At 33.2% G+C, this 22,923-nt stretch overlaps 1 protein-coding gene across 2 annotated transcripts in view; it reads right to left on the bottom strand.

Annotated features, from left to right (window-relative positions):
- Homer1 (homer scaffold protein 1) overlaps positions 1-22,923 on the bottom strand; it is a 130,482-nt gene that overhangs the window by 89,448 nt on the left and 18,111 nt on the right. The gene's annotated exons all lie outside the window — the stretch shown is intronic.

Below are 22,923 nucleotides of genomic sequence, written 5' to 3'. Positions count from 1 at the left end.
CAAAATTTATATGATCTAAATTCTTTGGTTTTTTTTTAAACTGGTTAATTGCACATTCAAATGAAAAATTCTTGTTTAAATCATTGTTTGCATTACAATAACTGAGTATCAGAAATACTTTCATGATATCAACTATTTTTTTTCTTTAAATATTATTTGTAAATAATATTTTACAAATTTTCATTTATATGTGATGCTGAGGATTGAACCCAGTGCCTCACATATACTGGGCAAGCATTCTGCCACTGAACTACAACCCCAGCTCAAACTATTTCTTTTAATTCGCATATTTGAAGTAGACATCAAGAAATTTAAAATATCCCTTTGGAAATTAAAATTATAAAAAATACTTAAATAGTAACAACACTGTTCATATCCCTCACATACCATCTCTCTTTAAGAGTAATTTTAATTAATCTCAGTCTTTTCAGTAGGTCACAGTACAACCTTTGATATCAGAGTTTAGTATGGATGTACTCTTGGATACTTTCTTTAGTAGCTGCATTTAAAAGATAAGGGATATGGTCAAAATCAGGGTAAACATCAAGTAAGTGACTTAATTGTATATATTTAAGCAACATATTCAATGTTCAAAGAACCTGGCTTGCTATCTATTATAAATAACTGCCAAATGACATTGTCTGTCTCACCTATCCTTTTCACCTATTTAAAATGCTGAGTGTTTTAAAATGTAACAGGAAGTATACCTGATATATAGTATATATATATATATATATATATATATATAGTTACATTCTTATAATTACATTTAAAACTAGTATTGTATTTTTAGGTTTTTTTTTTTTTTTTGAGAAAAAGGATAAAGAAGGTTTACTGCTTTGCTAGCAAAGGAGAAACACAGGAGCCTCCCATTCCAGAGGCTGTGATTCTCTGTATTTTCAATTTTATTAGACTTTAAATAGTCTTCTTTTCCCAGGTGATTTCCTCTATTAAATAAAGCTGAACCTGGATAATTGACAGTATGTACTAGGGAAATCTAAGGAAGTAGCATCCTGATAACTGGACTTTTAATTCTTGTTAATATAGGTGGCACATGAGTAAAAATCTAAAATAAGTGATTTCTCAATAAACATACCAATAGACTCGAAAAATGAATTAAACATTAAAAGTTCATTTAAGTTCTAATATCACCTTCAAAGAATAAGTATCATCCTTGGGTACACTTTTATATATTCTACAGGCTAAATAAGTGGATACTGAATCTATATAATATCTGAACAAAATAATCTAAAACAAACCCAAGATCAAGGAGGAAGATATAAAGGTACCATTTGCAAATTTTGATCAGTGGTACATGGGTGTCATATTATTCCCTATATCATTCTTATTACTTAAAATTGCTCAAAACAAACATAAACTTTATAACATTTCTCCAGTTATTATTGACACTGCAATTCTGAATTTAAAAAGCACATTTTATTTTATACATATTCAGGTAATTTAGTTGCCACATAGCAGTACATCTAGTAGAGGATGCTAGTATATGTGATAGTAGAAATGTACTATAGTCACACTCAGTGGCAAACACCCTGTAATCCCAGGTTCGGGAGACTGAGGCAGGAGGATTATAAATTCAAAGTCAGCCTCAGCAATTTATCGAGGCCTAAGCATCTTAGTGAGAACCTGTCTCAAAAAATAAGGGATGGGATGTGGCTCAGTGGTTAAATGCCTCTGGGCTCAATCCCTGGTACCAAAAAAAGAAAAAAACAAAACAAAAAACTGTGCTATGATAGCCACTAGACACCATAGTACTGAACAACTGAAATATGGCTTATGAAATTAAGAAAGTAAATTAACTTTATCTGATATTTAACTCAATTAATGAAGAATTTCTAAGTATAGAACAACTTGGTTTTATGAATTTTCTTTTTCTGTCAGTAAACTTCATGAAATTTAAATTCAGATCAAGTAGTTCCAATGAAAATTTAACATCCCTACAGAGATGTGCTCTAAATGCAAAAGTAAAAAATGGATTTCAAAGACTTAATATGAAAAAATAATGTAAAAATATCTCACTGATCTTTACATTAATCTTTAAAAGATAATATGTCAAATATATTAAAATTTATTTCATCTTTTTGAGTTTAAAAGTAAATTAAGGGCTGGAGTTATAGTTCAGTGGCAGAGCACTTGCCTGGCATGTGTGAGGCAATGGGTTCTATCCTTAGCACTGCATAAAAATAAACAAAATAAAGGTATGCTATCCATCTACAATTACAAAAAAAATTTTAAAAAGTAAATTAAAATTTTATATGTTGTTCACATAATATTTCTAATGGAGAATGTTGGGCAATATTTAATGTAGCTATTTCCTGATAGATAAGTTGTTCCCATTTTTGCATTCTTACAATGATGCTCCTGTATGTCTTCCTGTGCACATATTTAATAGATACACTAGAAGCAGAATTCCTTTTCATAGGGTACTCACCATAGCATATATCCAAATTCCTATTCATGGCACTTGTGCCAATTTGCACTTTGTCTTTTGTTGTTTTTACCAATTTGCACTCTTATTAGTTCCTATATTACATTCTACCAACACTTGGTAATGTCCAATTAACATCTTTAATTTGTGCCAACTTGATGGGCATGAAAAGGTATTCTATTGTTGTTTTAATTTGCATATCCCTGATTATTAGCAAGGCTAATGTATTTTGGGGCCATTTGAGCCCAGTGGATTTCTACATTCATACCTGAGCTTGTTTAAAACCTTAAATTTTAACCCCAGATAGTGGAAAATCTAGAATCTATAATTTAGCACTCAAACCACATACATAGGAACATCTCATATATCTAATTCTAACCCACATGTATAAACATAATTAAGGTGAACACTCATTAGAGTGAAGTTGTTTATTTTTATAAATTTGATGATATTTAAAATCAATATATGAGAGATACAGCATATGTAAATTGCTCTTTTTTCAAAGGCAAACTATGATTCTTTGGTATAAAATTTAGTTTTTATTTTTATATATCAAAGTGTATCTGACATTCCTGTAAATTTTTCCAGGTGGAGGGGTGAGTGGGTAGAGGGAGTGAAGGAGTGGTAAATACCTCAAATTTTTATCTTCGCATCATTTCATTTAAAATGTTCTCCTTGCTTAATTTCAAAATCCGATTTAAATACAGTTCTACTGCCAATTAGGTTAAACCCAGGTTTTTTCTTTTCTTTTCTTTTCTTTTTTTTTTTTGAGAGAGAGAGAGAATTTTTTAATATTTATTTTTTAGTTTTTGGCGGACACAACATCTTTGTATGTGGTGCTGAGGATCGAACCCGGGCCGTATGCATGCCAGGCGAGCCCGCTACCGCTTGAGCCACATCCCCAGCCCCAAACCCAGGTTTTCTCAAGTGGTAAACACCACCATTCCATTTCTAATTTCTCTATGCATTTTCATTCCAACATAACCCTCAGACTTTAAAATGACTCTCACTTCCATATGATCAAGTTTTCTGTAGTCAAAAGTTAAAAATTACAGCTAGCCACTCTTTTCTGTATGGATCTTATGTCGTCTAGCTATAAGTCTACCAATGAACAGTATCTGGTATTTTATGTATGAGACACACATCCTCAATTTTCCATGACTATCCAGCTCTCATACTATTTTATTTTTGAGGGGCTGTATTAAATAACTAACTGTGATTTAAATTTCCCATTTTTGTCAGATTTTTAGGTAACAAAAATTATAGACAAAACTCTTGCCAGATGATATGTCCCAATTTGGAGGTTTGCAAATATAGTCTGTGTAATATGTGTTTTTTGCACTCAAATGCATTAGAATTATTTCACAACAGTGGGATTAAAAAGGCAGTCATCATGGCATCATAAATCTCAAACAAATACATTTTCGGACTGTGAAAGTATTCAACACTTATTCAGAAATACAATAACCTAGGTTTGGCACAGATGGTCCCCCCAACCCAGATATTATGATCATTTAATGGTCAACAAAAACATTTTAAAAAACAAAAGAGGAGGCTTCAAGATGGAGGAATAGAGGGGTATTAAGCTCAGGGTTCAAGTCTCCACACCGCATATAAAAAACTAAAACAAAAGGTTCATTGCCAACTTTAAAAAAAAAAAAAAAAGCATAGACTGGCAGACTGGGTTTTAAGAACAAGACCCAACTTGTTTTTTGAGTCCAAGAGACTCACCTCATGGGCAAAGACATCCACAGACTAAAGGTGAAAAGATGGGGAAAAAACATTCACATGGATTGCAGAAACAAGCAGGAATTTTAATCCTCATATCAGACAGAGTGGACTTCAAGCCAAAGTTAATCAGAAGGAAAAGAAGGACATTTCATTCTGCTTAAAGGAACTATATATCAACAAGACATAACAATCATAATATTTATGCCCCCCAAAATGGAGCATCAAACAAACCCTTCTCAATTTTAAGAATCAAATAGACCACAACACAATAATACTGGGTGACTTTAACACACCTCTCTCACCACTGTATAGATCCTCCAAACAAAAATTAAACAAAGAAAACATGGAACTAAAAATACAATTAATAGTTTAGACTTAACAGACATATACAGAATATTTCATCCATCAATGAGCAAATACACTTTTTTCTCTGTAGAACATGGACAGATCCTTCTCTAAAACAGACCATATCTTACGCCATAAAGCAACTCCTAGCAAATACAAAAAAATAGAGATAATACCCTGCATTCTATCAGATCATAATGGAACGAAAATAGAAATCAACGATTTAAAAAAAAAAAACAGAAGCTATTCCAACACCTGGAGACTAATTAATATGTTACTGAATGACAAATGGATAGCAGAAGAAATCAAGGATAAAATAAGAAAATACTTAGAAGTAAATGAGAGCACCAATACAACACATCAAAATCTCTGTTACACTGTGAAGGCAGAGGTAAGAGGAAAGTTCATTACATTGAGCTTACTCATTAAAAGAATAAAAAGTCCACAAATAAATAACCAAACATTACATCTCAAAGCCCTAGAAAAAGAACAAATCAACACCAAAAGTAGTAGACAACAGGAACTAATTAAAATCAGAGCTGAAATCAGTGAAACTGAAACAAAAGAAACAATTCAAAAAATTGACAAAACAAAAAGTTGGTTCTTTGACAAACTAAATAAAACTGGTAAACCTTTACCATACTAATGAAGAGAATGAGAGAGAAAACTCAAATTACTAAAATTCATGATGAAAAAGGAAATATCATGATGGACACTACTAAAATATAGAAGATAATCAAACTATTTTGAAAATTTATACTCCAATAAAACTGAAAGTCTCAAAAGACACTGACCAGTTTCTAGAAACATAAGATCTACCCAAACTGAATCAGGAGGACATACACAATTTAAACAGATCAATTTCAAACAATGAAATAGAAGACGCTATCAAAAGCCTACCAATTAAGAAAAGCACAGAACCAGATGGATTCTCAGCTGAGATCTACAAGACCTTCAAAGAACTAACACCAATACTTCTCAAATTATTCCATGAAAGAGAGAAGGAGAGAAAAGAACCCTTCCAAACTCATTCTATGAAGTCGGTATCCCTCTGACATTAAAACCAAACAAAGATACATCAAGGAAAGAATGAAATAAAACCTTCCACAATAAACAAAAGTTAAAAGAATTCACAACTAGAAACTCTGCACTAACGAACACTTTTAAAAAAAAAATATTCCATGAACATGAAATGGAAAAAAAAATGAAAATCAGCAAAGGGAGGAAATACACGATAGGAATAGTCAATCAAAGGAGAAACTAATTCAAATTAATAAACAGAAATAAACCAAAATGACTGGGAATACAAATCACATCACAATAATAATCTTGAATGTTAATGTCCTAAATTCATCAATCAAAAGACATAGACTGAGCTGGGGGCTGGGGTTGTAGCTCAGTGGCAGAGCAATCACTATCAAATCAGTATGGAAGTTCCCCAAAACACTAGGCAGGGACTCACCATATGACCCAGCCATATTTATCCTAAAGAATTAAAGTCATCCTAAAGCGATACATGCATATCCATATTTACAGCAGTACAATTCACAACAGCCAAATTATGAAACCAGCTTAAATGTCTATCCACAGATGAATGGATAAAGAAAATGTGGCATATATATACAATTGAGTTTTATTTATTTAGACATAAAGAAAAATGAAATTATGTTATTTGAAAGAAAATGGACGGAGCTTGACAACATAATGTTAAGCAAAGTAACTTTGAAGATCAAGGGTCCTGTGTTTTCTCTCATATGTGGAAGCTAGAGAAAAAAAAAAGGGAAAAAAAAATATGGGTGTATACAAGGCGGGGGAGGGGATGTCTCATGAAAATTGAAGGGAGATTAGTAGAATAGAAGAAAGGGACCAGGGGAAGGAAAGAGCTGAGCGGAAGAGTAAATACCAGAGAATATTAGTCAAACTGTTACATTGTGTGTGTATATGAACATGTAGCAACAAAACCCACCAGTATGTACCACTATAATGTACCAATTAAAAAATGTGAGGGAAAATGTGAAGTATTAATCACAAAAAAACCCATACACCAAATGAATAAAAAGGCTGAGGATATAGCTTGATGGTAGAGCACATACCTAGAATGCAAAAGTTCCTATATTCTATCTGCAGTACTGGGAGGAGAGGACAGAAACAATCATCTAAAGCTGGAGATTCTCCAGCTAACACAACACAGAAGAGAAGATAATTTAAGTACAGACACACATTAATTTAACCAACTTATAAACAGAAAAAATATCTATGGTACTAAAGCCTTTGTGTTGGACAGACATTCCATAATATTTAAGGGGCTATTATCTCCACTACTAACTATTATTAACTCCAATTAAAGTTGCCTCATCCAACAATTTAAGAACCAGTACTCTTCAGTTCTATAAAAGCCATATTCTGGAAGAACCAGTTCTCTTCAGTTCTATAAGAGCCATACTCTGGAGCCTTAGGAAAAGTGGTAATACTATATTTCCTAGTCAAAAACATAAAAAAAGAGCTCTAGAATCTTAATCAAATGCTCTTTTGAGACACTTGAGAAAAACAAATTAACCCTATTTCTTAAGAAAAGAGAGAAGTGATTCAATAACAAGGGTACCAAAACAGCAGCATGAGCAGGACATGTCATGCTACAATTTTACATCATGGTAATAAAACAATATTTTATACCACAAATAAGTGTAGATAGTATGAAGAATGCAAAGTTTATATACATTTATAAACTAAACCAAAACACTTTAAAAGAATGCACTCTTACTCACTACTACTTCAGTAAAGTCATCTCTCCGTATTCTCAGGTGATTGGTTCCAGGATGATTATGGATACCAAAATCCAAGAATGATCAAGTCCCCTACTTAAAATGACACAGTATTTGCATATAACCTACACACAGCCTCCCAAATACTTTAAATCATCTCTGGATTATTATATATCTTGCTACACAAGTAGTTGTTATATTGGATTGTTTAGAGAATAATGACAAAAAAAGTCTGTATATGTTCAGTACACATTATTTTTCTAAAAGTTTTCAATCTACAGTTGATTGAATCCTTAGGTACATAAGCTGTGGATACAGAAGGCCAACTGTATTTTGGTAGATTTATGAAAAATATTTTGTTAAGGGCCTGTAATCTGTTCTAAATTTTTTAAGACTAAATTCTTTCCCAATAATAGTAATATATGTTCAGAAGATAAATATCAGATTATCTCAATTCCTAGAAAAATGCCTTCACTAAATTAAGATGTAATTTTCCCTTGATCTTTTAACAGGTAAGAGAAATTCCCATGGGATCACTATCTTACTGAGTATCTTACATGACAGTTCTAGGGGAGAAAACTTGTCTGTTGTTATACACAAACAAGATTACAACTCAATATGCTTAATATGCTTTTCGTTCATTTGCCAAGAAACTCAACCATGTTTAGTTTTCTACTCTACTAAATGATCTCATATCTAGTGTCTACTGCATCTATTCATAATCCTCTTTTTTCAACACTAAGTTTTTTTTAAAAACTGTATTTTTAATTACCCTGTTTTACCTTGTTCTTGATTTTACAAAATAATGAAAATTCTCTGCAGAAACTAATTCTGTGTAGAAAAGGTTACACTCTTAATATTTAAAAAATAGAAAATATCAGATATTCAATTCAGTAAATGACTGAAAAAGTTGATAGCATTTAACCTTTTGCAGTTGGAATTATGTGATATCTCAAAAGTATCCTTTTTATAAATTAACACACAATACAATAAATTGTTAAACAACAACTATATTCATTTGTGCCAAAGCAAGTAAGCCATAGATTAGATAATCTAAACTAAAAAAATTAAATATGTTGCTCTTAAACCTGAAGACAAAGCCTAAATTTATCAAATGGATATGTGGCAAAAATCCTTTGCTTATAATTAACATCTATGAGAGCTTCCTACATGGTGAGACATATTTCAAAGCATTATATCTGTTATTTAATCTTTTCAACCTTTGTGAGGTAGTTGTTATTATACTCCTTTTGAAGATGAGGAATCTAAGGCATAAAGAGGGCATATAATTAGCTCAACACAATATACTGTCAGAATATACACACAGTCTAGCTCTGGAGCCCATATCTTCATCTTTCACTGACTTCACTGAATGAAAGAATTCTTTCATTATATAAACCTGAAGTTCACTGCTGTCACCAAACCTATACCTGCTCCATGAAAGATATTTAATAAATGCTGGCAGAATTAAATTCTTAGATATTTTTGCCAGAAAAAAACCAAACCAAGGTAAGAAAAATAGTGGAGAAAAAAGCAGAAAGTATTTTTAAAAAATTTTTTATAGTTGTAGATGGACAGCATGCTTTTTTTTTTTTTCAATGCAGTGATAAGGATCAAACCCAGTGTCTCACACATGCTAGGCAAGTGCTCTGCCACTGAGTTACAGCCCCAGCCCAGAAAGTATTTTCACATATGTAAAGTTCATATATTATCAAAGTATGCATCTTCTTCCTATCATGTCCTTCCATTTCGAAATACTATGTGATGAAATTTAGCAGATGTCTGATGCAGATATGATATACTTTGGAATTAATAACCAATTTCTAGTCTCAAGAACCAATGTATTCATTGGTTTTACTAGTACTAGTATTATTTTTAATTATTTATTTTTATTCTGTTAAATAAATGGAATCATTCTGTTAAAATACAAGTCAGAGACATGACCAAAAGTAAGCTTCTGGATTCTTCCAAACCATACAATCAATTTAACTAAGCATTCTAGTACAAAGTGTCTTTAAAATACAGATAAAAGATAAGTGGTACTAGAGCATATATCCTTCTCTCATGAAAACACGTAAGAACCCTTAAAAATCCTTAACATTCACAGTCACTGAAGTTGTGCTGCTGTGCTATCCTACTTCTGTCAATAAAATTCCAGCAGAGAGGCAATTATGGAGATAAATCAATAGCATATCATTACTTTGGATGCGAATATCATGCTCTTCACAGTCCTCTCGGCATTGTTACTGAAATACTATGCCTGACAACGGTAATAGCCAAAGCTTCCAAATATCAAGTTCTCAAATATTACATGAATAAGAGTTCAATCATCAACAATTCTGAGGAATCTACCCCCTCATATTGATGGCACTGACTTATTTCTACATCTTCTTCAAATGAAATAAATGAAAATGAAAAGATTCTAAGAAAGCATTCCAGCGCCGCTATAACATATTCTATTTCCAAGAATCATTCCAAGCTGGCTTTAGTAATCAGGTACAGTCCATAGACTATTTATTAAGCAAGTTACTTTTACCGGGTAAAACATCTAATATTATGCCTTTTAAGTATCTTTGTGCTTGCTTTGGCAGGACATATACAAAACGTCAAGTATCTTTAAACTTATTTTTCTAAGTTACCATTTACTTGCCAGCAGACAAAAGAGTTTTCTCTTTTCATGGTAATCTGATCCATATGGCCTGAGTTTTCCTATCTCTTAGGGTCTATTTTCCTCTATTACTACTTCTATTAGCTGGATATCAGGCCACTGGATATGGATTTTTTTTTTTTTTTTTTTAGATCTTGGACTTCAAGGGCGACAACATTCTGCTATAAAGCAATCTGTTCAACTCAAACTGAATAGGGAGGTTCTCAGACTATCCAGCGTTTAAAGAGTAATCAATATAGCTAATCAATTGTCATTTAAAATTTTCAGGTATTTGGATAAGATTTTGGGGAAATTTCTGAAATGTTTTCTTTGACAGGTAATATAATTTGGTGGAGGAGAATGATATAGATAAATGGCCACCTTTTAATCATAATGAAAGAAGAGACAGAAAACAAGCCCACAGTAAATCCTAAATCCAACTTTAACCAGGAGTTTTAAGTATGCTTCACAAGATTGCTTCCTCAATCTCTGCCTTTATCATGTTTTTTTCTGTCCTTGATGAGACATTGAGACAGTAAGTAGCAAAGTAATGAAGGCACACCTCTTTAGGTATACCATAGACTGGATAACAAAATGCTAAGAATGATTGCATTGATATGCTTTTCGTTTGTTTGTTTTTAGCATGGCCTATCTTGATTGATATTCATAATTAATCTTGTAGAATAGATATGGCAATTTTAACAATACCATTTTTACATTTAATCACATCTTCTGGCTCTTAATCCTACTGTGATGCATTGAGTTTAATATGCTTTTGCCACTGAACTCCAACAAATCTCACACACATTGAAACACTCACTGTACTATCATTTCAGGAAATTTTCACAACTAATAACTCTAACTTTATGTTTGATGTTCAGATTATAAATGAATAAAGGTGCCTTTATATGTTAAAATTTAAAACATAGTGGGCCAGTGAAATTTTCACTGGATGTTCAAAAAAAAATCTTTACAATCGAGTAGAGTCCAATATTAAAAGGAACTTTAGACTACAATTCTCATAATGGAAAAAGAAATTATCACCAAGTTGTGCCTGACGACAAAACCAGTTACTGACATCCACAATAGCTTCACTTTAAACAGTATTTATCAAGGAACCTCAATCATTTTAAACTATGCTCTGTACGATGACCTCTGAATGTAACTCAAAATAATAATTCCAATCTGTCAAAAATCAACTATAACATCACTATTTCAACATCTCAAAGTGTATTGTCAGGATAAAATGGCATAGCTAGTCCAGAATCTCTGGTCTCTGAAAGAAAGTTTTCCTAGAAAACATCTTGCTTCAGTTTTTAAAATATAATTCTCTACTAGTTTACACTTGAAGAAGAAGCTATATGCATTTTCAGTTTAAAAAAAAAAAAAACTTTCGAAACCATTACAGGTTCTATCATACATAGTCAGAAAGGCCGTATTACATAAAAAGAAGCTGTATTTATAAAATGGGTTGTACAGTTTAATTTTAAAAATACTCATTAGTTTTTGAAAATGATGTGACTTTTAGATAACCTTTTTTATGCGAATCATCACAACCAAGTATTTGTGACACGGACACAGGAAGAAAAACATACGTCACTGGATAAAATTGTAAACAGGTAGAAAATGGATGATCAACAGAAGCAGGTGCATACAGCTTCTTTAAGAAATGGGTAAACTGACAACTTTTTAAGATAGAACTGCATTTAAAAAAAAAAACAGTTGAAAAACAGGATGTGTTCATGTTCCCTTTAAATACTTATGGAAAGCTGAATAATGGTCCCCCAAAACATCAAGGTCTTAAATATCGAGAACCTATGAATGCTGTTTTATTTGGCAAAAGGCATTTCACAGATGTGATTTGAAATTCTGAGATGAATAGAGTATCCTGGACCATCTAGTTGGGCCCTAAATGTAAATCATAACTGTCCTTACAAAAGGGAGACAGATGAAGACAACTACATCAGGAAGGTGATATGATGAAGCAGAGGGGCAGAATTTTGAAGATGCTATGCTGCTGGCTTTGAAGATGGAAGAAGAGACCACATGAGCCAGAATGCAACTCTAAAAGTGGAAAGGCAAGGAAACCATTCTCCCCTAGAGCCTCCTGAGGAAGTACAGTTCTGCTGAATCTCCTTGACTTTAGTGCACTGAAAGACTGTTTTAAGCTTCTGACCTTGAGAACTGTAAGAAAAGGTATTTGTTACAGAAGACATAAGAAATTAATATAGTAGAGGCAAACCTTCACCCAGTTAACCTTCTATTAACTCATTAACATTTAGAAAATGAATTTATTCCAAATTCTACTAAAAATATGTTTCTAATCAAATCTCAAATAGTATATTTCTTTAGTAGTGACAGAATTACTGGAAGCAGTATAAAATTTTAATAAAAGCAACTTTATATTTATTAAAGCAATTTTAGGCACCATGCCAACCAAGCATTTTAAACTGAAGTGTAATTTGATGAAAATTAAAGCTCAAGAATAACAAATTATTATCATGGAACAAGTTACAATAGTAACAAGAGTAGTTGAAAGGGTCCATTTTCTTCCCATTCCACTGAATATCAAACCAACATGTTATCCACAAGTAGTATTATTACAAAAATGAAACAGGTTTTAAGGAAAAAATGGAAGAAACATTTTTTAAAAATTCCTATTACATGTAAACATGTGTGTGTATGTGTGTCCTTAAAACAACTCGATATAAAAGAAGTTGGGTTTAAAACAAAAAACAAAACAAAAGATTTGTTAGAAGATGGGGAGAATTTAAATAATGGCTGAAGTTCACAGGTAGTAGTGGTATTTCTGAGATTCAAATCCAAAAACAGGATTGTTTCACTATTCCCAAAGAAAAGAATGACATCTAGTCATTAAAAATCTAAACGTGGTTTACTTTTTTTCTTTACTTCTGAGTAACTCAGTGACTAACTCAAAAATATCATAGTATAAAATCTTTGCTTCTGCCATGCTAGCAAAAGATATTCTATTTTCTCTTTCTCTCTGCAACAGGCATTTTTATAATTCCATATAACTACTAGAAAATATACTTATTTCATTAGACTTTTATACAAACTGAGAAGTTTAACTTTTATAATGTAAATGGACTTTTTGTAAGTCATAACCCTCCAATATGAAACACAGTATCATTATCTCATTCATTCCTTCAACATACATTTCTTGACTATCCACTCTTTGCCAGGTACCATTAGGCAAAATGGCAAGTAAAATAACCTTGTCAAATTAACAGTCTAGTGGGGATGTGGATACACAACTAAATAATCAAAAGTTCTAATTTATGGTGTCATGAAAGAACAATGCAAAGAAACAGGAATACAAAAAGATACTTAATCATCACACCATGTTCTACTTGCACCACATAAAGAATAAGGTAGTCTATATAAATGATTACTAATCATTTATGGTGGATATCTATCTTAAATAAGCTTCACATTCTCCATCTTTTTAATGGCTTTTACTATCATCACTTAGGTATGGAATGATTATTGGACAGCACTTTTAGACTTTCTAAGTAAACACTCATAGCACCAGTTGTCTCTTTTATGGCAATTGTCACAATACAACTTTCTGTGCAATTACTTAAGGTCTATTCCCAGACTTTGATGAAGTGGCAGGGACTAGATCTATCCTTCTACCTTAAATAAAATATGAACCAAATACACAAAATAAGTTTTCAGACAATGGACAATAGGCAGCATAGCATAGCAATCCCTGAGAGAAGGGAAGCAACTTTGCTTTATAAATATTCCTTCCCACTTACCAGAGAGGATTTCTTTCCATGTCCACAGCACAGGGAAGGGAACCCTAACAGAGCCCTGAGTTTATGACAGGCTTGAAATGGGAGAGGCATAGCAGCTAGAAATCCCAGGACTAGAGTATTAGAGAGGAGGGAGCTGAAAAGCTACATAGAAAGAGCATTCTAGAAATCTATAGAAGGTCCTTCTCATGTCCTCAGCTGAGTAGTACATTCAATGAGAAAACAATCTGAGGCCAAAGAAGACCCAAAAGAAACAGCAGACAGAAAAAAAAAACTCAAGCCTTACAAAAAGTAAAGAATGGTTCATGTTCTACTCATCCAGAGAAAAGAGATAATGGCACACTAGATAAGGTATTCACAAAAGTATTTCCTCTATAGTAAGCTAAAATTAGCCATAGAGTGAAGGCTGCTCTGGTCCTGCACAACACTGCTTAGGAGCAATCCTTGAAAAGATGATATAGTTTCCAAGTAACTTAAGTCCCAGAACAAAGTACAAGAATATTTGAAAGCATGCAAAAACAGCACTGAATAAAGGATAATTCTAAATAATCTAACATTTAATAGATAATTAAAATACAATCCATAATAAGCAAAACAAAAAAAAGAATCAATAGAAATATACTCAGAAATGATGTATGATAAATGAGACAGACCATTAGCCATTAGTTAGCTATAACTATAGTCCACTATTTAAGAAGATCAAAGAAATTATAAGCAGTTAAAAGACCTGAACCTATAAAACAGCCCCAGATCAATTTCTTAGAGATCTAAAACTGAAAAATACAATGGAAAAATTATTAAACAGCAGATTAGACACTGCAGAAAGAAATGAAAGTAAATTAAAATTTTAAAGATATAGAAATAAAGCATTTAAAAACTGAAAAAAATAGAGTATCAATGTGATCACTATGGAATAATAATAAGCAGCTTAATCTCTAAAGGTAAGAGAATACAAGAAAACAAATGAAAAAAATTGGTAATACTGATAATTTGATAATACTGAAAAGCCACAGACTCAAAAGCTCAAAAAACAGCTGGACATGGTGGCACATGCCTATATTCCAACAACCTGGGGGGCTGAGGCAAGAGGACTGCAAGTTCAAGGCCAGTCTCAGCAATTAAGTGAGACCCTGTCTCAAAAAAATAAATAAAAAGGGATGGGGATGTTGTAAAGCACCCCTAGGTTCAATCCCCAGTGTCAAAAAGAAAAAGAAATATATATATAAGGATCAACAAACCTTAAGCACAAAAAAAACATGAAGAAAATTATACCAAGGACATCATAATCAAATTGTTTAAAATCAATGATAAGTTTTAAACACAGCCTTGGGTTGATAGAGCACATTCATTACATATAGAAAAATATGAATGATAACAGATGTCTCACTGGAAACAATGCAAGCCAGAAGACAGCAGAACAAAATCTCCAACGTACAGAAGGAACAAAACCCCACCAACCTAGTATTCTCTATTTAGCAAAATATCTTTCAGAAATGAAGATTAAAATTAGGGTTATGATAATATCTTGAAACTAAACAAGTGGTAATGGTTATATAACATTGTGACTGTACTAACTACCATTGAATTAGACACTTTTTAAATGGTTAATGGTTAATTTTATGTTGCATAAATTTTAGGTTGCTATCAGGATCTATTCAAAGATATGAACAGCAACAAAAAATGGTAAATGTGAATAAATGTATTTTTTATTTTTAAAATATCTTTATTAAAAATGAATAATGTATGAGATTTATAATGCTAGAAGTAAAAATAAAAAACATAACAATAGCAAAGGTAGAGGAATGACACTCTACAGTTAACTTTCCATATACATAATTTGCATATTCATGGACTTAACCAACTGCAGATTGAAAATACTTGGGGAAAAAATGCATCTGTACCCATTATTTTTTCTGTTCTTATTCCCTCAACAACACAGTACAAGAACTATCTGCACAGCGTGTACACTGTAGTATTATAAGTAATCTAGAGATATTTAAAGGGGGTGGGGGTAGGGATGTAGCTCAGTGGTACAGAGCTTACCTGGCATGTACAAGGCTCTAGGTTAAATCATCAACACCACAAAATAAAGTATGTGGGAAGATGGATGTGGGTTATTTGCAAATACTGTGCTATTCTGTATAAGAGACTTGAGCACCCATAGATTTTGGTATCCATGGGTGATCCTAAATCTAAGACCCCGTCACGCCCTCTCCCCCCTGCACCATCCATGGATGAAGGACAAATGTACTATGCTAAGATTCTTATTGTATTTAAAGTGGTTATTATCACTTGCGTGACTGAAATGAGTTGAAGATGTTTATTACAAACCCTAAAAAACCATTGAGAGAGAGAGAAAAAAAGGAGATAAAAGCAATCATAACAATATAATCTAAAATAAGGCGAAAGAGCCTGTCACAATGGTGCATGCCTATAATTTCAGTGACTTGGGAGACTCAGGAAAGAAGAGTCTAAGTTCATGCCCAGCCTGGACAACTTAGCACAACTTACACATAAGAGGAGGGAGGTGAACGAAGAACAGATGGGACAAAGAGAAAGCCTAAGATAGTAGATTTAAACACCAACGTACCAACCATCATATTAAATGTATATAATTTAAACATTCCCAATTAAAAGGCAGAGATGGTCAGGTTGGATAAGAAGCAATAACCAATTATATCATACTATAAGAAAATCATTTTAAATATATAGACACATGTATGTCAAAAGAAAGAGGATGCAAAAAGATATCTTGCAAACATTTATCATAAGATCTGCCCATCCCCAAATTGTAAGCTCTGTGAGGGCAGAGGTCATGCACATTTTGTTCATCTTTATATCTCCAATAACCTGCAAGGATGCACACAGTATTCATTAAGTGAACAGAATCCATTAAAAATTATGAGAACTTCTGCAAATTATTATGGTTCCCAGGTTATAATGTCATCATTGCTCAAAGTTTTAAAAAACTGTTTTCATCTGACACTATCAACAGCCGTTCTTCTTGCTATTTCCTGCTGCCTGGCCTCTTAAGAAACCTGATAACCTATCATTTTAGGATTGTGCCAAAAGTAAAATAATGGTTCTAAGTGAAGATCTAGTTAACTTTCCTTGAGCAAAGCTATATCTATTGGGCTATTACATGAGAGTACTGAGTAATTCTTAGCCATCAGGCCTTCTTCTCCACATAAATATTTTAAGGACCAGTTGGAATTCTCTTGCCACTCTTGAACGGGATACTAGAGGAATAGAAAATGGATTTCTGGTTTTGAGGTTTTAAAGTATGGGAAAAGTAAGCAGGAATTCAGCTATATAAACTGTCTTTTTCTACCTCATCTCCAACAAAATTTATACATACACGTTTCTCCTGTCCACTCTTTCCTCACCCTAAACTGAGCAGTAGGACATGGAATATGAGGAATTGAAGGACTGACTCCTGGTATTTTGAGTCTGTTCCCTTTTTCTCACAAAGTCTGGAACATGCTTTTATTAGTGCAAATGTGGTATAAAGTGTTTATAAGTCACAAATAATATATTTTTCTGGGTGCAGTGGCACACACCTGTAATCCCAGCAGCTTGAGAGGCTGGCAGGAGGATCATGAGTTCAAAACCAGTCTCAGCAACTAAGTGAGGCCCTAAGCAACTCAGTGACACTCTATCTGCAAACAAAATTCAAAAATGGGATGGGGATGTGGCTCAGTGGTTAAGTGTCCCTGGGTTCAATCCCTAGTACATCATCATCATCATCATCATGCACTTTAATATTTAACAGATACAATGCTAGGTACCAGGTCCTAACCCTCAGACTTAAAGAGATAATTACAAACTATGTGAGTGTTGCCAAGGAAAATAAAGAGCTGTGAGAAAGCACAGAATTAGAATGGAAGGGATAATTAATTTAGGTTGACGAGTTAGCCAAAGAACTAGAATCTGAAAGAATGTTTCTGGTTCAAGCAACAGCATACATGTGGCAAAGCACTTTCTCCAAAGATGGCTGCAACAAGATCTCTAGTCCCTCTTCTAGAACCTTGCCATCTCCCTATCAAGAGGTAGAGTCTATACGCTTTCCCTTTAAACCTGGATGGGCTTTTAGTAAATGCATGGACCAAAATAAGGAGGTAAAAGTGACTATATATTTGAATCTAGGCTGTAATAGGCCTATCAGCTTCAGTCTGGTTCTCTTAGGATACTCACTCTTAGGACCCAGCCACCATGCAGTAAAGAAAGCCAACGAGTCTATGGAGAGTAATCAAAACCCCCAATACCAGCTGAATGCCCAGACAAAAGTCAATACTAGCTTGCCAACAACATGAGTGACCCAATTAAAAAGAACTCACAGCCCAACAACTACATCTCTGCTCTATGACATGTAGAGCAGAGATGAACCATTCTTTCACAAGCCATGCCCAAACTGCAATTTTGGAAGCTAGATAAATGGACTGCTATTGTTTTAAGATCTAAATTTTTGTAAAGTGTGAATATAGCAAGAGATAATGAAAACAATATGCCAAGATCTTGAGGCTGGCAAGAGCTTGGTAGGTTCTAGAAATTGAAAACTACAGTGTGCTTGGAAGACAGAGATCAAAAACAACACATCAACATAATATCAGCAACAATCACAATAGCTAATATTTAGTATTTACTGTTACATAGGCATTGTTGTAAATAATTTATAAGTTATTCAAAATTATAAGCCTAATGGTACATACTACTAGAACACTGTTTTATACATGGGAAGAATGAGGCATGGAGCAGTTAAGTGACCTGCCCAAGATCACAAACTCAGTCTAGTTCAAAAGCCCATGCTATTAAGAATGCCACATTGCCTATCAAAGAACAGAATGACAAAATGAGACTTAGAAAGGTAAATCAAGCCCAGATCCTTACAGACTATGGCAGGAAGTTTAGGTGTTATGAGCAACAGGGCACTATTGCAGAGTTTTAAGCAGGGTAGTTTTTAATTCGATTCATTTTAAAATTATATATATATATATATATATATATATATATATATACATATACATATGTATGTGTGCATATATAAGTGTATGTGTACATATATGTATATATGTGTGTATATAAATAAAAATCTGGGTACATGGGGAAAACAGATTAGATCAACTTAAAAAAAAGAGAAAGAGAGAAACAGACACACACACACACACACACACACACACACACACGCACACCAAGACATATACGTCCCCTTGTGCAATGCAACAGGCAAGAAACAGACCACACAGCTTATGATGTATTCTTGGATGAAAAAAAAAATCAAACTTGAATTTGATCAAGCCTAATCTAGCTACAGGTTTACTTGTAACAGAGTAGAGGATCATGTTAAATGACACCATGAGGTTACACCTGCCAAATCCAGAATGTTCAAAATTGTACAGGACAAATTTGATAAGAAGAAAAAGTCGGGGGAAAGGAGGAGGCTGTTACAGTTTTAAAAAGTCTCAGAAACATACCCACCAATACAGTATATGGTCCATATCTGTAAATTAATTTGAACAATCTAATGGTAAAAACATATTGATGAGGCAATTAAGAACTTCCAATCATGATTAGATATTAAGGAATTCTTAGGGCTTCTTTTTTTGGCATAATGGTGTTGTGAATTTTTTTTAAAGAGCCTTTATATCTTAATGATACATATTCAAGTATTTACAAGTAAAATTTATGATACCTAGAAGTTGTTTTAATAAAATATGTAGAGGGATAAGCAGTAATACAGATGAAACAATGTGAGTCAAACAATGTGAGTTAATAACTGTTGAAGCTAGATGATGGATGCATAGGTGTTAATCATATGATCTGCTTTAGGTTTTTGTATGCTTAAATGTGTCATAATACAAAACTTAAATTTAAAAAAAATTAGAAGTCTGTAGAAGCTTCCAAAATTCAACTAAAGTGAGGCTGTAAACTCAGGTAGAAATGACAGGATAATGACTAAGTGTAAAGCCTCCTCCAGTATTTTGCGTTTTCCTTCAGGTAACCCGAAAGCAGATAACTATGCAAATTAGAACAGGAGAGTTATGAGAGGTGTTTAGACAGTACCTCTAGCACTCTCAGTGGGCAATGGGGTCCTGACATATCCAAGTGTCAGGTAAAGATAAATGCATAAAATTAATATAACACAAGATATCCAATCAACTATCCTTATTCATCAGGCAAATTCCTCATTTGGCTTCCACAGTAGCATTTTTCCCCATGGGAAAGAATGACTTACTAATAAATTACCATTCCAATTTATACATCAGTCTCTAAGATTTCACACGGTAAATCAGTCCATAAAGCTCCAAATCAAATACCTTAAATAAACAATTGGTAAGCTAAAAAGCCCACACTGTGCAATGTGATGACCATACCATAATGCTGTCAACTTTTCACTATGGATCTTTAATTGTAAATTCTTCACATAGTAGTAGGGCTATCTGGTATTACTAAAATATACACATTGATAATAAGTAGAAAATAAATGTTAAATGCCTTAGGAATAGTAACCATTCACCAAGTGGTTATTAATATATCAAGCACTAGACCCTCTGAATACATTTCACCTAAATCTTCAAGCTGGAAGGAGCACATGCTCTCATTTTATAGAGAGGAAAATGATCAAGATCTCATACCCATGTTGAGAACTGAGCCAGTATTCAAACCTACACTTTATGCTAAGCCAAACAAACAACCCCTTAAAATGTTGTAAACTAAATATGAGTTTGCAGTTACCAAAACCAAAATACAATCTCTATTGAGTATATGTGTAATAACTTGAATACTTAGCATGCGCCAGACATTCTGTTAGGATTTGAGGGGAAAATACAAACAGGAAACAAATCAGACCCTATTCTCAAAGGGGTTCCATCTTGAAAAAAATTTTTTTTTAATAGAAGATAATTACAATACAAATAAAAAGTGATAGGCTGGGGTTGTAGCTCAGTGGTATAGTGCTTGTCTAGCACGCGTGAGGCACTGGGTTCAATCCTCAGCACTGCATAAAAATAAATAAATAAATGGGGTAGGAAAGATGGTGGAATGAGACAGACATCATCACCCTAGGTACATGTATGACTGCATGAATGGTATGACTCTACCTCACGTATGAAGCAAAAAATTCTGCTCCATTGTGTACAATGAATTGAAGAGCTTTCTACTGTCATGTATAACTAATTAAAAGAAAGAAAGAAAGAAAGAAAGATACTGTGCCCATCTACAACTAAGAAAAAATATTTTTTAAAAAGTGATAAATATCGGACTGCGGTTGTAGCTCAGTGGCAGCTTGCCTAACATGTGAGAGGCACTGGGTTCAATCCTCAGCACCAATAAAAATAAATAAATATATCAAAATACAATAACATTATTAAAAAGTGATAAATAACATAGGCAAGGTAATATAAAATGCTGTAAGGATTCAGAAAAGAGAATTCAAAATGCATTTGAAAAACAAAAGCTAATGAAGCAACCCTCTTTTTTAGGCACTATACTAATGGATTACTATATTAAATATTGGACATTTCTCTTTGTAGAGGAAAGAACAAAAAACCATCAATAGAAGGATAGGCCCTACCACCAACTAACAATGGGACTTTAGGCAAAGTCCTCAACTCCTTTACTTAAAAAAAATGTCACACAGGTACCACTTTACAAAGGACAATTCTATACCTGAAAACAAAGGAAAATAAAACTTTTTAAAAAGGCAAAATAGGGTTGGGCTTGTGGCTCAGCAGTACAGCACTCACCTCGCAGGTGTGAGGCCCTGGGTTGGATCCTTAGCACTACATAAAAATAAGTAAATAAAATAAAGATATTGTGTCCAACTACAACTAAAAAATATTTTTAAAAAGGCAAACATGAAACATCTACTTTTATTATTACTTATTACTATAACTTTATCCTTCTGCTCAAGTTGACTACAATATTTAAACTACTAAAAGAAAAACAGTCCCTTTAATGCCAAGCCAGTGTATTACATCTATTAATAGATGATATGTTTTTAAGTGAATTAAAATTTCATTCTAATGCTTAAAATCCTCCAGAGATGCCTAAGACCCCAATCAACTGACCCAAAGGGAACCTAAGAAGGCTACTAGCATAATTTGACTTATAGGCCCTAGAAGTACCTGGCCAGGCAAGAGGACTAGGTTACATTCCTATACAAGTCTCTGATGCAACTGAAGATTATAGAGAAAAATATTTTTTAAAATGTGTCATGTGCCATGGAAGACACAACTTATATTAAAACACAATCCCTTGCCAGGTGCAGTGGCACCTAATCCTAGAGGCTCGGGAGGATGAGGCAAGGGAATCGCAAATTCAAAGCCAGCCTCAGCAACCCAGTCTCAAAATAACAAAAAATGGCTGGGGATGTGACTCGGTGGTTAAGTGCCCCTGGATTCAATACCACCCCCCCAAAAAAAGCACAATCCCATAAAGGTAGCTTTTTTCTTTTTTTGGTATATGTTTACTACTGCCATATTCCCAACATTTATATAGTGCCAAGTATATAACAAGTACCCAATAAACACTTGTTGAATGAATTTATAGATAAGGAAATCCCTGCCCTCATGACACTTGGGAGTCTAAAGTAATGCTACCATAAGAATTCAGAAACGGGCTGGGGTTGTGGCTCAGTGGTAATGCACTCGCCTCACACATGAAAGGCCCTGGGTTCGATCCTCAGCACCATATAAAAATAAACTGATAAAATTAAAGGTATGGAGCTGGGGTTGTGGCCAGTGGTAGAGTACTCGCCTACCATGCATGAGGCACCGGGTTCAATCCTCAGTACCACATAAAAATAAAATAAAGATATGTGTGCAACTATAACTAAAAAATAAATATTAAAAAAATAATAAAGGTATGTGTCCAACTACAATAAATAAATATTTTTTAAAAAAGAATTTAGAAAATTTCTGGATGATAAATATGAACATGTTTTATTTTTTGTTGGTTTTTAAAATTTTCTTATATATGAAACTCCAGTCTCAGTAATTTAACAATACTTGATCTTAAAGTTTCCCATAACTGAATGGCAGGTCTAATAAATTAGACCAAATTTAAGTATTTAAATATATTTCTGTAAATGGATTAATAGGATGGCTTAACTATACAGAAAAATTTTCATAAAAACAGTATTGTGTATCTTATAAGATTTATTAAAATAGTATTAGTGATTATCCATACCATATATAATATTTCAACCTAAACTTC

Source organism: Marmota flaviventris, chromosome 5 (assembly GCF_047511675.1).
Source record: "Marmota flaviventris isolate mMarFla1 chromosome 5, mMarFla1.hap1, whole genome shotgun sequence".
Taxonomy (NCBI): Eukaryota; Metazoa; Chordata; class Mammalia; order Rodentia; family Sciuridae; genus Marmota; species Marmota flaviventris.
The sequence above is the reverse complement of the archived record's forward strand: the minus strand, read 5'-3'. Positions and strand labels throughout refer to the sequence as shown.